Source organism: Lissotriton vulgaris, chromosome 8, assembly GCF_964263255.1.
Source record: "Lissotriton vulgaris chromosome 8, aLisVul1.2, whole genome shotgun sequence".
Taxonomy (NCBI): Eukaryota; Metazoa; Chordata; class Amphibia; order Caudata; family Salamandridae; genus Lissotriton; species Lissotriton vulgaris.
This window is the reverse complement of record NC_141696.1, coordinates 1,532,489,355-1,532,503,396: the sequence shown is the minus strand read 5'-3', so window position 1 is coordinate 1,532,503,396 and position 14,042 is coordinate 1,532,489,355. Positions and strand designations below refer to the sequence as shown.

The 14,042-nt window shown below is 38.1% G+C and overlaps 5 non-coding genes across 5 annotated transcripts; all 5 read left to right on the top strand.

Annotated features, from left to right (window-relative positions):
* The first annotated feature begins 477 nt into the window (after positions 1-477).
* On the top strand, positions 478-550 carry TRNAF-AAA (transfer RNA phenylalanine (anticodon AAA)). Its single transcript has one exon. It is a non-coding gene; the product is annotated as a tRNA-Phe (tRNA).
* Positions 551-1,058: 508 nt separating this feature from the next.
* Positions 1,059-1,131, top strand: TRNAF-GAA (transfer RNA phenylalanine (anticodon GAA)). The gene has a single exon. It is a non-coding gene; the product is annotated as a tRNA-Phe (tRNA).
* A 2,250-nt stretch (positions 1,132-3,381) lies between these two features.
* On the top strand, positions 3,382-3,454 carry TRNAF-AAA (transfer RNA phenylalanine (anticodon AAA)). Its single transcript has one exon. It is a non-coding gene; the product is annotated as a tRNA-Phe (tRNA).
* A 2,254-nt stretch (positions 3,455-5,708) lies between these two features.
* On the top strand, positions 5,709-5,781 carry TRNAS-GGA (transfer RNA serine (anticodon GGA)). The gene has a single exon. It is a non-coding gene; the product is annotated as a tRNA-Ser (tRNA).
* A 3,407-nt stretch (positions 5,782-9,188) lies between these two features.
* TRNAF-GAA (transfer RNA phenylalanine (anticodon GAA)) lies at positions 9,189-9,261 on the top strand. The gene has a single exon. It is a non-coding gene; the product is annotated as a tRNA-Phe (tRNA).
* The last annotated feature ends 4,781 nt before the right edge of the window (positions 9,262-14,042 follow it).

Below are 14,042 nucleotides of genomic sequence, written 5' to 3'. Positions count from 1 at the left end.
TGTCTTGGAATCAGCTGTAGTACTTTTTCTCTATTCATCAAATTTTTTCCAACTGATCTACAACACAATCAATTTAACATAGACTTTGCTTTATATCCTCCTTCTAAACTTGCTTCCACCTCTCTTACCTTCAGGTTTGACAATGAATATTTCCCATTTCATGCTTTTATGTAAAGTAAACTCTTGTCTGCATTACCTTCCACTTCCCCTTGAACACAGATGTCAGTAGTCAGATGACATTGCTTACCTACTCATGCCAAATATATCTGGGTAATATAGTGCTAGTCCATTCAGAGTTAAAAAAACAACTACCTAACCTGGATCCCAAAAATGCTATTTACCCATTGCACCAGTTAATTGCGGAATGATACAGGACTCCTTAAAACATATCTCACCATATGAGGTTAAAAATCCAGGTCCTGCATCTATTTTGTTAAATGGTTTAAATTAAAGTATGAAGACCACAGCTATAAGCAGGCCGAAATAGCTAAGTTGGGAGAGCGTTAGACTAAAGATCTAAAGGTCCCTGGTTCAATCCCGGGTTTCGGCACAGTTGAGAGGTTCCTTGCTTCTAACAAAATAGGTCTTGGAATCAGCTGTAGTACTTTTTTCTCTATCAACATTTTTATCAACTGATCCACAAAATGATCAATTCAACATAGACTTTGCTTTCTGTCCTCCTTTTAAACTTTCTTCCACCTATCTTGCCTTCAGGTTTGACAATGAATGTTTCCCATTTCGTCCTTTTTTGTAAAGTAAACTCTTGTCTGCATCACATTCCACTTCCCCTTGAACACAGATGTCAGTAGTCAGATGACATTGCTTACCTACTCATGCCAAATATATCTGGGTAATATAGTGCTAGTCCATTCAGAGTTAAAAAAACAACTACTTAACCTGGATCCCAAAAATGCTATTTACCCATTGCACCAGTTAACTGGGGAATGATACAGGACTCCTTAAAACATATCTCTACAATATGAGGTTAAAAATCCAGGTCCTGCATCTATTTTGTTAAATGGTTCAAATTAAAGTATGAAGACCCCTGCTATCAGAAGGCCGAAATAGCTCAGTTGGGAGAGCGTTAGACTGAAGATCTAAAGGTCCCTGGTTCAATCCCGGGTTTCGGCACAGTTGAGAGGTTCCTTGCTTCTAACAAAATAGGTCTTGGAATCAGCTGTAGTACTTTTTCTCTATTCATCAAATTTTTTCCAACTGATCTACAACACAATCAATTTAACATAGACTTTGCTTTATATCCTCCTTCTAAACTTGCTTCCACCTCTCTTACCTTCAGGTTTGACAATGAATATTTCCCATTTCATGCTTTTTTGTAAAGTAAACTCTTGTCTGCATTACCTTCCACTTCCCCTTGAACACAGATGTCAGTAGTCAGATGACATTGCTTACCTACTCATGCCAAATATATCTGGGTAATATAGTGCTAGTCCATTCAGAGTTAAAAAAACAACTACCTAACCTGGATCCCAAAAATGCTATTTACCCATTGCACCAATTGCGGAATGATACAGGACTCCTTAAAACATATCTCACCATATGAGGTTAAAAATCCAGGTCCTGCATCTATTTTGTTAAATGGTTTAAATTAAAGTATGAAGACCACAGCCATAAGCAGGCCGAAATAGCTAAGTTGGGAGAGCGTTAGACTGAAGATCTAAAGGTCCCTGGTTCAATCCCAGGTTTCGGCACAGTTGAGAGGTTCCTTGCTTCTAACAAAATAGGTCTTGGAATCAGCTGTAGTACTTTTTTCTCTATCAACATTTTTATCAACTGATCTACAAAATGATCAATTCAACGTAGACTTTGCTTTCTGTCCTCCTTTTAAACTTTCTTCCACCTATCTTGCCTTCAGGTTTGACTATGAATGTTTTCCATTTCGTCCTTTTTTGTAAAGTAAACTCTTGTCTGCATAACATTCCACTTCCCCTTGAACACAGATGTCAGTAGTCAGATGACATTGCTTACCTACTCATGCCAAATATATCTGGGTAATATAGTGCTAGTCCATTCAGAGTTAAAAAAACAACTACCTAACCTGGATCCCAAAAATGCTATTTACCCATTGCACCAGTTAACTGGGGAATGATACAGGACTCCTTAAAACATATCTCTACCATATGAGGTTAAAAATCAAGGTCCTGCATCTATTTTGTTAAATGGTTTAAATTAAAGTATGAAGACTACAGCTAGCAGGAGGCAGAAATAGCTCAGTTGGGAGAGCGTTAGACTGAAGATCTATAGGTCCCTGGTTTAATCCTGGGTTTCGGCACTGTTGAGAGGTTCCTTGCTTCTCACAAAATAAGTCTTGGAATCAGCTGTAGTACTTTTTTCTCTATGAACATTTTTATCAACTGATCCACAAAATGATCAATTCAACATAGACTTTGCTTTCTGTCCTCCTTTTAAACTTTCTTCCACCTATCTTGCCTTCAGGTTTGACTATGAATGTTTCCCATTTCGTCCTTTTTTGTAAAGTAAACTCTTGTCAGCATCACATTCCACTTCCCCTTGAACACAGATGTCAGTAGTCAGATGACATTGCTTACCTACTCATGCCAAATATATCTGGGTAATATAATGCTAGTCCATTCAGAGTTAAAAAAACAACTACCTAACCTGGATCCCAAAAATGCTATTTACCCATTGCACCAGTTAACTGGGGAATGATACAGGACTCCTTAAAACATATCTCTACCATATGAGGTTAAAAATCCAGGTCCTGCATCTATTTTGTTAAATGGTTCAAATTAAAGTATGAAGACCACAGCTATAAGCAGGCCGAAATAGCTCAGTTGCGAGAGCGTTAGACTGAAGATCTAAAGGTCCCTGGTTCAATCCCGGGTTTCGGCACAGTTGAGAGGTTCCTTGCTTCTAACAAAATAGGTCTTGGGATCAGCTGTAGTACTTTTTCTCTATTCATCAATTTTTTTCCAACTGATCTACAACACAATCAATTTAACATAGACTTTGCTTTATGTCCTCCTTCTAAACTTGCTTCCACCTCTCTTACCTTCAGGTTTGACAATGAATATTTCCCATTTCATGCTTTTTTGTAAAGTAAACTCTTGTCTGCATTACCTTCCACTTCCCCTTGAACACAGATGTCAGTAGTCAGATGACATTGCTTACCTACTCATGCCAAATATATCTGGGTAATATAGTGCTAGTCCATTCAGAGTTAAAAAAACAACTACCTAACCTGGATCCCAAAAATGCTATTTACCCATTGCACCAGTTAATTGCGGAATGATACAGGACTCCTTAAAACATATCTCTACCATATGAGGTTAAAAATCCAGGTCCTGCATCTATTTTGTTAAATGGTTTAAATTAAAGTATGAAGACCACAGCTATAAGCAGGCTGAAATAGCTCAGATGGGAGAGCGTTAGACTAAAGATCTAAAGGTCCCTGGTTCAATCCCGGGTTTCGGCACAGTTGAGAGGTTCCTTGCTTCTAACAAAATAGGGCTTGGAATCAGCTGTAGTACTTTTTCTCTATTCATCAAATTTTTTCCAACTGATCTACAACACAATCAATTTAACATAGACTTTGCTTTATGTCCTCCTTCTAAACTTGCTTCCACCTCTCTTACCTTCAGGTTTGACAATGAATATTTCCCATTTCATGCTTTTTTGTAAAGTAAACTCTTGTCTGCATTACCTTCCACTTCCCCTTGAACACAGATGTCAGTAGTCAGATGACATTGCTTACCTACTCATGCCAAATATATCTAGGTAATATAGTGCTAGTCCATTCAGAGTTAAAAAAACAACTACCTAACGTGGATCCCAAAAATGCTATTTACCCATTGCACCAGTTAATTGCGGAATGATATAGGACTCCTTAAAACATATCTCTACCATATGAGGTTAAAAATCCAGGTCCTGCATCTATTTTGTTAAATGGTTCAAATTAAAGTATGAAGACCACAGCTATAAGCAGGCCGAAAAAGCTAAGTTTGAGAGCGTTAGACTGAAGATCTAAAGGTCCCTGGTTCAATCCCGGGTTTCGGCACAGTTGAGAGGTTCCTTGCTTCTAACAATATAGGTCTTGGAATCAGCTGTAGTACTTTTTTCTCTATCAACATTTTTATCAACTGATCTACAAAATGATCAATTCAACATAGACTTTGCTTTCTGTCCTCCTTTTAAACTTTCTTCCACCTATCTTGCCTTCAGGTTTGACTATGAATGTTTCCCATTTCGTCCTTTTTTGTAAAGTAAACTCTTGTCTGCATCACATTCCACTTCCCCTTGAACACAGATGTCAGTAGTCAGATGACATTGCTTACCTACTCATGCCAAATATATCTGGGTAATATAGTGCTAGTCCATTCAGAGTTAAAAAAACAACTACCTAACCTGGATCCCAAAAATGCTATTTACCCATTGCACCAGTTAACTGGGGAATGATACAGGACTCCTTAAAACATATCTCTACCATATGAGGTTAAAAATCCAGGTCCTGCATCTATTTTGTTAAATGGTTCAAATTAAAGTATGAAGACCCCAGCTATCAGAAGGCCGAAATAGCTCAGTTGGGAGAACGTTAGACTGAAGATCTAAAGGTCCCTGGTTCAATCCCGGGTTTCGGCACAGTCGAGAGGTTCCTTGCTTCTAACAAAATAGGTCTTGGAATCAGCTGTAGTACTTTTTCTCTATTCATCAAATTTTTTCCAACTGATCTACAACACAATCAATTTAACATAGACTTTGCTTTATGTCCTCCTTCTAAACTTGCTTCCACCTCTCTTACCTTCAGGTTTGACAATGAATATTTCCCATTTCATGCTTTTTTGTAAAGTAAACTCTTGTCTGCATTACCTTCCACTTCCCCTTGAACACAGATGTCAGTAGTCAGATGACATTGCTTACCTACTCATGCCAAATATATCTGGGTAATATAGTGCTAGTACATTCAGAGTTAAAAAAACAACTACCTAACCTGGATCCCAAAAATGCTATTTGCCCATTGCACCAGTTAATTGCGGAATGATACAGGACTCCTTAAAACATATCTCTACCATATGAGGTTAAAAATCCAGGTCCGGCATCTATTTTGTTAAATGGTTTAAATTAAAGTATGAAGACCACAGCTATAAGCAGGCCGCAATAGCTCAGTTGGGAGAGCGTTAGACTGAAGATCTAAAGGTCCCTGGTTCAATCCCGGGTTTCGGCACAGTTGAGAGGTTCCTTGCTTCTAACAAAATAGGTCTTGGAATCAGCTGTAGTACTTTTTTCTCTATCAACATTTTTATCAACTGATCTACAAAATGATCAATTCAACATAGACTTTGCTTTCTGTCCTCCTTTTAAACTTTCTTCCACCTATCTTGCCTTCAGGTTTGACAATGAATGTTTCCCATTTCGTCCTTTTTTGTAAAGTAAACTCTTGTCTGCATCACATTCCACTTCCCCTTGAACACAGATGTCAGTAGTCAGATGACATTGCTTACCTACTCATGCCAAATATATCTGGGTAATATGGTGCTAGTCCATTCAGAGTTAAAAAAACAACTACCTAACCTGGATCCCAAAAATGCTATTTACCCATTGCACCAGTTAACTGGGGAATGATACAGGACTCCTTAAAACATATCTCTACCATATGAGGTTAAAAATCCAGGTCCAGCATCTATTTTGTTAAATGGTTCAAATTAAAGTATGAAGACCACAGCTATCAGAAGGCTGAAATAGCTCAGTTGGGAGAGTGTTAGACTGGAGATCTAAAGGTCCCTGGTTCAATCCCGGGTTTCGGCACAGTTGAGAGGTTCCTTGCTTCTAACAAAATAGGTCTTGGGATCAGCTGTAGTTCTTTTTCTCTATTCATCAAATTTTTTCCAACTGATCTACAACACAATCAATTTAACATAGACTTTGCTTTATGTCCTCCTTCTAAACTTGCTTCCACCTCTCTAACCTTCAGGTTTGACAATGAATATTTCCCATTTCATGCTTTTTTGTAAAGTAAACTCTTGTCTGCATTACCTTCCACTTCCCCTTGAACACAGATGTCAGTAGTCAGATGACATTGCTTACCTACTCATGCCAAATATATCTGGGTAATATAGTGCTAGTCCATTCAGAGTTAAAAAAAACAACTACCTAACCTGGATCCCAAAAATGCTATTTACCCATTGCACCAGTTAACTGCGGAATGATACAGGACTCCTTAAAACATATCTCTACCATATGAGGTTAAAAATCCAGGTCCTGCATCTATTTTGTTAAATGGTTCAAATTAAAGTATGAAGACCCCAGCTATCAGAAGGCTGAAATAGCTCAGTTGGGAGAGCGTTAGACTGAAGATCTAAAGGTCCCTGGTTCAATCCTGGGTTTTGGCACAGTTGAGAGGTTCCTTGCTTCTAACAAAATAGGTCTTGGAATCAGCTGTAGTACTTTTTCTCTATTCATCAAATTTTTTCCAACTGATCTACAACACAATCAATTTAACTTAGACGTTGCTTTATGTCCTCCTTCTAAACTTGCTTCCACCTCTCTTACCTTCAGGTTTGACAATGAATATTTCCCATTTCATGCTTTTTTGTAAAGTAAACTCTTGTCTGCATTACCTTCCACTTCCCCTTGAACACAGATGTCAGTAGTCAGATGACATTGCTTACCTACTCATGCCAAATATATCTGGGTAATATAGTGCTAGTCCATTCAGAGTTAAAAAAACAACTACCTAACCTGGATCCCCAAAATGCTATTTACCCATTGCACCAGTTAATTGCGGAATGATACAGGACTCCTTAAAACATATCTCTACCATATGAGGTTAAAAATCCAGGTCCTGCATCTATTTTGTTAAATGGTTTAAATTAAAGTATGAAGACCACAGCTATAAGCAGGCCGAAATAGCTCAGTTGGGAGAGTGTCAGACTGAAGATCTAAAGGTCCCTGTTTCAATCCCGGGTTTCGGCACAGTTGAGAGGTTCCTTGCTTCTAACAAAATAGGTCTTGGAATCAGCTGTAGTACTTTTTTCTCTATCAACATTTTTATCAACTGATCTACAAAATGATCAATTCAAGATAGACTTTGCTTTCTGTCCTCCTTTTAAACTTTCTTCCACCTATCTTGCTTCAGGCTTGACTATGAATGTTTCCCATTTCGTCCTTTTTTGTAAAGTAAACTCTTGTCTGCATCACATTCCACTTCCGCTTGAACACAGATGTCAGTAGTCAGATGACATTGCTTACCTACTCATGCCAAATATATCTGGGTGTATGCTAGTCCATTCGGAGTTAAAAAAACAACTACCTAACCTGGATCCCAAAAATGCTATTTACCCATTGCACCAGTTAACTGGGGAATGATACAGGACTCCTTAAAACATATCTCTACCATATGAGGTTAAAAATCCAGGTCCTGCATCTATTTTGTTAAATGGTTCAAATTGAAGTATGAAGACCCCAGCTATCAGAAGGCCGAAATAACTCAGTTGGGAGAGCGTTAGACTGAAGATCTAAAGGTCCCTGGTTCAATCCAGGGTTTCGGCACAGTTGAGAGGTTCCTTGCTTCTAACAAAATAGGTCTTGTAATCAGCTGTAGTACTTTTTCTCTATTCATCAAATTTTTTCCACCTGATCTACAACACAATCAATTTAACATAGACTTTGCTTTATGTCCTCCTTCTAAACTTGCTTCCACCTCTCTTACCTTCAGGTTTGACAATGAATATTTCCCATTTCATGCTTTTTTGTAAAGTAAACTCTTGTCTGCATTACCTTCCACTTCCCCTTGAACACAGATGTCAGTAGTCAGATGATATTGCTTACCTACTCATGCCAAATATATCTGGGTAATATAGTGCTAGTCCATTCACAGTTAAAAAAACAACTACCTGACCTGGATCCAAAAAATGCTATTTACCCATTGCACCAGTTAATTGCGGAATGATACAGGACTCCTTAAAACATATCTCTACCATATGAGGTTAAAAATCCAGGTCCTGCATCTATTTTGTTAAATGGTTTAAATTAAAGTATGAAGACCTCAGCTATAAGCAGGCCGAAATAGCTCAGTTGGGAGAGCGTCAGACTGAAGATCTAAAGGTCCCTGGTTCAATCCCGGGTTTCGGCACAGTTGAGAGGTTCCTTGCTTCTAACAAAATAGGTCTTGGAATCAGCTGTAGTACTTTTTCTCTATTCATCAAATTTTTTCCAACTGATCTACAACACAATCAATTTAACATAGACTTTGCTTTATGTCCTCCTTCTAAACTTGCTTCCACCTCTCTTACCTTCAGGTTTGACAATGAATATTTCCCATTTCATGCTTTATTGTAAAGTAAACTCTTGTCTCCTTTACCTTCCACTTCCCCTTGAACACAGATGTCAGTAGTCAGATGACATTGCTTACCTACTCATGCCAAATATATCTGGGTAATATAGTGCTAGTCCATTCAGAGTTAAAAAAACAACTACCTAACCTGGATCCCAAAAATGCTATTTACCCATTGCACCAGTTAACTGGGGAATGATACAGGACTCCTTAAAACATATGTCTACCATATGAGGTTAAAAATCCAGGTCCTGCATCTATTTTGTTAAATGGTTCAAATTAAAGTATGAAGACCCCAGCTATCAGAAGGCCGCAATAGCTCAGTTGGGAGAGCGTTAGACTGAAGATTTAAAGGTCCCTGGTTCAATCCCGGGTTTCGGCACAGTTGAGAGGTTCCTTGCTTCTAACAAAATAGGTCTTGTAGTACTTTTTTCTCTATCAACATTTTTATCAACTGATCTACAAAATGATCAATTCAACATAGACTTTGCTTTCTGTCCTCCTTTTAAACTTTCTTCCACCTATCTTGCCTTCAGGTTTGACAATGAATGTTTCCCATTTCGTCCTTTTTTGTAAAGTAAACTCTTGTCTGCATCACATTCCACTTCCCCTTGAACACAGATGTCAGTAGTCAGATGACATTGCTTACCTACTCATGCCAAATATATCTAGGTAATATAGTGCTAGTCCATTCAGAGTTAAAAAAACAACTACCTAACCTGGATCCCAAAAATGCTATTTACCCCTTGCACCAGTTAACTGGGGAATGATACAGGACTCCTTAAAACATATCTCTACCATATGAGGTTAAAAATCCAGGTCCTGCATCTATTTTGTTAAATGGTTCAAATTAAAGTATGAAGACCCCAGCTATCAGAAGGCCGAAATAGCTCAGTTGGGAGAGCGTTAGACTGAAGATCTAATGGTCCCTGGTTCAATCCCGGGTTTCGGCACAGTTGAGAGGTTCCTTGCTTCTAACAAAATAGGTCTTGGAATCAGCTGTAGTACTTTATCTCTATTCATCAAATTTTTTCCAACTGATCTACAACACAATCAATTTAACATAGACTTTGCTTTATGTCCTCCTTCTAAACTTGCTTCCACCTCTCTTACCTTCAGGTTTGACAATGAATATTTCCCATTTCATGCTTTTTTGTAAAGTAAACTCTTGTCTGCATTACCTTCCACTTCCCCTTGAACACAGATGTCAGTAGTCAGATGACATTGCTTACTTACTCATGCCAAATATATCTGGGTAATATAGTGCTAGTCCATTCAGAGTTAAAAAAACAACTACCTAACCTCGATCCAAAAAATGCTATTTACCCATTGTACCAGTTAATTGCGGAATGATACAGGACTCCTTAAAACATATCTCTACCATATGAGGTTAAAAATCCAGGTCCTGCATCTATTTTGTTAAATGGTTTAAATTAAAGTATGAAGACCACAGCTATAAGCAGGCCGAAATAGCTCAGTTGCAAGAGCGTTAGACTGAAGATCTAAAGGTCCCTGGTTCAATCCCGGGTTTTGGCACAGTTGAGAGGTTCCTTGCTTCTAACAAAATAGGTCTTGGAATCAGCTGTAGTACTTTTTCTCTATTCATCAAATTTTTTCCAACTGATCTACAACACAATCAATTTAACATAGACTTTGCTTTATGTCCTCCTTCTAAACTTGCTTCCACCTCTCTTACCTTCAGGTTTGACAATTAATATTTCCCATTTCATGCTTTTTTGTAAAGTAAACTCTTGTCTGCATTACCTTCCACTTCCCCTTGAACACAGATGTCAGTAGTCAGATGACATTGCTTACCTACTCATGCCAAATATATCTGGGTAATATAGTGCTAGTCCATTCAGAGTTAAAAAAACAACTACCTAACCTGGATCCCAAGAATGCTATTTGCCCATTGCACCAGTTAATTGCGGAATGATACAGGACTCCTTAAAACATATCTCTACCATATGAGGTTAAAAATCCATGTCCTGCATCTATTTTGTTAAATGGTTTAAATTAAAGTATGAAGACCACAGCTATAAGCAGGCTGAAATAGCTAAGTTGGGAGAGCGTTAGACTGAAGATCTAAAGGTCCCTGGTTCAATCCCGGTTGTCGGCACAGTTGGGAGGTTCCTTGCTTCTAACAAAATAGATCTTGGAATCAGCTGTAGTACTTTTTTCTCTATCAACATTTTTATCAACTGATCTACAAAATGATCAATTCAACATAGACTTTGCTTTCTGTCCTCCTTTTAAACTTTCTTCCACCTATCTTGCCTTCAGGTTTGACTATGAATGTTTTCCATTTCGTCCTTTTTTGTAAAGTAAACTCTTGTCTGCATCACATTCCACTTCCCCTTGAACACAGATGTCAGTAGTCAGATGACATTGCTTACCTACTCATGCCAAATATATCTGGGTAATATAGTGCTAGTCCATTCAGAGTTAAAAAAACAACTACCTAACCTGGATCCCAAAAATGCTATTTACCCATTGCACCAGTTAACTGGGGAATGATACAGGACTCCTTAAAACATATCTCTACCATATGAGGTTAAAAATCCAGGTCCTGCATCTATTTTGTTAAATGGTTCAAATTAAAGTATGAAGACCCCAGCTATCAGAAGGCCGAAATAGCTCAGTTGGGAGAGCGTTAGACTGAAGATCTAAAGGTCCCTGGTTCAATCCTGGGTTTCGGCACAGTTGAGAGGTTCCTTGCTTCTAACAAAATAGGGCTTGGAATCAGCTGTAGTACTTTTTCTCTATTCATCAAATTTTTTCCAACTGATCTACAACACAATCAATTTAACATAGACTTTGCTTTATGTCCTCCTTCTAAACTTGCTTCCACCTCTCTTACCTTCAGGTTTGACAATGAATATTTCCCATTTCATGCTTTTTTGTAAAGTAAACTCTTGTCTGCATTACCTTCCACTTCCCCTTGAACACAGATGTCAGTAGTCAGCTGACATTGCTTACCTACTCATGCATAATATATCTGGGTAATATAGTGCTAGCCCATTCAGAGTTAAAAATAACAACTACCTAACCTGGATCCCAAAAATGCTGTTTACCCATTGCAACAGTTAACTGGGGAATGATACAGGACTCCTTAAAACATATCTCTACCATATGAGGTTAAAAATCCAGGTCCTGCATCTATTTTGTTAAATGGTTCAAATTAAAGTTTGAAGACCACAGATATCAGCAGGCCGAAATAGCTCATTTGGGAGAGAGTAAGACTGAAGATCTAAAGGTCCCTTGTTCAATCCAGGGTTTCGGCACTGTTGAGAGGTTCTTTGCTTCTAACAAAATAGGTCTTGGAATCAGCTGTAGTCCTTTTTCTGTATTCATCAAATTTTTTCCAACTGATCTACAACACAATCAATTTAACATAGACTTTGCTTTCTGTCCTCCTTCTAGACTTGCTTCCACCTCTCTTGCCTTCAGGTTTTACTATGAATGTTTCCCATGTCATGCTTTTTTGTAAAGTAAACTCTTGTCTGCATTACCTTCCACTTCCCCTTGAACACAGATGTCAGTAGTCAGATGACATTGCTTACCTACTCATGCCAAATATATCTGGGTAATATAGTGCTAGTACATTCAGAGTTAAAAAAACAACTACCTAACCTGGATCCCAAAAATGCTATTTGCCCATTGCACCAGTTAATTGCGGAATGATACAGGACTCCTTAAAACATATCTCTACCATATGAGGTTAAAAATCCAGGTCCGGCATCTATTTTGTTAAATGGTTTAAATTAAAGTATGAAGACCACAGCTATAAGCAGGCCGCAATAGCTCAGTTGGGAGAGCGTTAGACTGAAGATCTAAAGGTCCCTGGTTCAATCCCGGGTTTCGGCACAGTTGAGAGGTTCCTTGCTTCTAACAAAATAGGTCTTGGAATCAGCTGTAGTACTTTTTTCTCTATCAACATTTTTTTCAACTGATCTACAAAATGATCAATTCAACATAGACTTTGCTTTCTGTCCTCCTTTTAAACTTTCTTCCACCTATCTTGCCTTCAGGTTTGACAATGAATGTTTCCCATTTCGTCCTTTTTTGTAAAGTAAACTCTTGTCTGCATCACATTCCACTTCCCCTTGAACACAGATGTCAGTAGTCAGATGACATTGCTTACCTACTCATGCCAAATATATCTAGGTAATATAGTGCTAGTCCATTCAGAGTTAAAAAAATAACTACCTAACCTGGATCCCAAAAATGCTATTTACCCATTGCACCAGTTAACTGGGGAATGATACAGGACTCCTTAAAACATATCTCTACCATATGAGGTTAAAAATCCAGGTCCTGCATCTATTTTGTTAAATGGTTCAAATTAAAGTATGAAGACCACATCTATGAGAAGGCCGAAATAGCTCAGTTTGGAGAGCGTTAGACTGAAGATCTAAAGGTCCCTGGTTCAATCCCGGATTTCGGCACAGTTGAGAGGTTCCTTGCTTCTAACAAAATAGGTCTTGGAATCAGCTATAGTACTTTTTCTCTATTCATCAAATTTTTTCCAACTGTTCTACAACACAATCAATTTAACATAGACTTTGCTTTATATCCTCCTTCTAAACTTGCTTCCACCTCTCTTACCTTCAGGTTTGACAATGAATATTTCCCATTTCATGCTTTTTTGTAAAGTAAACTCTTGTCTGCATTACCTTCCACTTCCCCTTGAACACAGATGTCAGTAGTCAGATGACATTGCTTACCTACTCATGCCAAATATATCTGGGTAATATAGTGCTAGTCCATTCAGAGTTAAAAAAACAACTACCTAACCTGGATCCCAAAAATGCTATTTACCCATTGCACCAGTTAATTGCGGAATGATACAGGACTCCTTAAAACATATCTCTACCATATGAGGTTAAAAATCCAGGTCCTGCATCTATTTTGTTAAATGGTTTAAATTAAAGTATGAAGACCCCAGCTATCAGAAGGCTGAAATAGCTCAGTTGGGAGAGCGTTAGACTGAAGATCTAAAGGTCCCTGGTTCAATCCCGGGTTTCGGCACAGTTGAGAGGTTCCTTGCTTCTAACAAAATAGGTCTTGGAATCAGCTGTAGTACTTTTTTCTCTATCAACATTTTTATCAACTGATCTACAAAATGATCAATTCAACATAGACTTTGCTTTCTGTCCTCCTTTTAAACTTTATTCCACCTATCTTGCCTTCAGGTTTGACAATGAATGTTTCCCATTTCGTCCTTTTTTGTAAAGTAAACTCTTGTCTGCATCACATTCCACTTCCACTTGAACACAGATGTCAGTAGTCAGATGACATTGCTTAACTACTCATGCCAAATATATCTAGGTAATATAGTGCTAGTCCATTCAGAGTTAAAAAAACAACTACCTAACCTGGATCCCAAAAATGCTATTTACCCATTGCACCAGTTAACTGGGGAATGATACAGGACTCCTTAAAACATATCTCTACCATATGAGGTTAAAAATCCAGGTCCTGCATCTATTTTGTTAAATGGTTCAAATTAAAGTATGAAGACCCCAGCTATCAGAAGGCTGAAATAGCTCAGTTGGGAGAGCGTTAGACTGAAGATCTGAAGGTCCCTGGTTCCATCCCGGTTTTCAGCGCAGTTGAGAGGTTCCTTGCTTCTAACAAAATAGGTCTTGGAATCAGCTGTAGTACTTTTTCTCTATTCATCAAATTTTTTCCAACTGATCTACAACACAATCAATTTAACATAGACTTTGCT